The following is a 1,765-nucleotide window of genomic DNA, read 5'->3' as shown; positions in this document are numbered from 1 at the left end:
ATCCATGAGGAGAAGATGCACATTTTAGTCCCTGAGGATCAAGGTTGGGACTGAGAAAAAGAAATTCCTCTCTCACTAATGACAGTCAGCGAAGACTCACAATTTCTGCTCCTTGGTAGTCTGTCATGTTTTGTTCTGAGGTATTATAATAAAACCTAAGCTTGACATCATGCCAGAAGTGCTGTGGGCCCCATTCATCTTGAGGTGGTCCCATAAAAGGATTCTGAGAATTAAGAAGTTCAATGAACCAGTGACAGAATTCTTCAACTAAGCGATGAAAATCAACCTTTTCAGCTTCTTTATCTGCCTTCGCCTGCTGCTCAAAGAGTTGGATGCCCCTTGTCTTTGTAACTGGCTCTGCTGCCTCCTTCAGATTGGGTGACTGTTTTTCCCAGTAATCTTTTGCATACTGAATAAGATTGTGTTTTTCAGTCGTTGGAGGTACAACCACTCCTTGTGTTGCCAAATACCTAACTATGACTTCTCAGTGGACTTTCTTGCGCCTCAGAAGTTCTTCTACATTTTGGCTATACTCTAATATTGCATGAATAGCATCTTCGCGGTCCACAGGCTGCACCAGGCGGTTGGTGACGGTGTCACAAAGTGCCAATGTTGTACTCACCAATTTTCTATTTTTTAAAAGAATTTTCATTAAAAATTTCTCGTTTTTCATAATTTTTTTGGTTTTGTCATCCATTTAATTACATTTTTCTATTCATTTTGTTATTATGTTCTCAAGTTTACACTTTTGTTTCTCAAATCTTCACTAGTTTTTTTCAACAATGTCTCCAAAACAATTTCTTCTGATAAAATTGAACATTTACTGGAAAAAAAATTGAAAAAATTGAAAGTGCTGTTGAAAAAAACTAGTGAAAATTTGAGAAAATTGATAAGGAAAACATTGGATATGAAATGGAATATGATTCAAAACAATTTTTCTGATAAAATTAAACATTTACTTGGAAAAAAAATTGATCAAATTGAAATCATTGTTCAAAAAACTAGTGAAAAATTAAGAAAAATAGTGAAAACTTGAGAAAAAATACAAAACGAACAGAAAACAGTAGTTAAACAGATGACAAATCGAAAAGTTACGAAAAAGAAGAAATTTCCAACAGAAATTCTTAAGAAAATAGAAAGTTGATAAGGAAAACATTTGATTTGAAAAGGAATGGGATTTGAAACCCTTTTTTTCTGATAAAATTGAACATTTACTTGGAAAAATTTGTTAAAATTGAAAACATTGTTGAAAGAACTAGTGAAAAATTAAGAAAAATAGTGAAAACTTGAGGAAAACAAACAAACAAACAGAAAGCTTTAATTAAACAGATGACAAATCCAAAAAATTACCAGAAAAGAGAAATTTGTAACAAAAATTCTTAACAAAATAGAAAAATGAGTTACCCAGACCTAATTCCCATATGGGGCTGAGGCTTGATATATCTTTTTTATTCCAAGAAGGCCCGGCTTGATGCCCGCCAGAAAGATTAGTAAAACAAATAGACACTTCCACAAAGTCAGACCAAATATAGATAAATGACAATTGACATCCAGGGAAGAGAGATCTCCCTGAGAATTCCCTTCTTTTATCATTTCCAGATAAAAAGGGGCCACACGTGGTGTTTGCTGTGGGAGGATCTAATCCCGATGCTGGCCCCGGGGCTTGCACTCCTCAGAACTTCAAGGGGCCATTGACAAGGACATGGAACAGCTAAAACCTGGTATCACTAATCTGGAATAATTCCTCGTTTCGTTGTCTGAAAGG

General features: G+C 34.8%; 1 pseudogene; it reads right to left on the bottom strand.

Annotated features, from left to right (window-relative positions):
- Positions 1 to 7: 7 nt before the first annotated feature.
- LOC114636021 lies at positions 8 to 629 on the bottom strand (annotated as a pseudogene).
- Positions 630 to 1,765: the final 1,136 nt, after the last annotated feature.

This window comes from Grammomys surdaster, unplaced genomic scaffold, assembly GCF_004785775.1.
Source record: "Grammomys surdaster isolate TR1022 unplaced genomic scaffold, NIH_TR_1.0 121225, whole genome shotgun sequence".
NCBI lineage: Eukaryota > Metazoa > Chordata > Mammalia > Rodentia > Muridae > Grammomys > Grammomys surdaster.
This window is presented reverse-complemented; position numbering and strand designations above follow the sequence as displayed.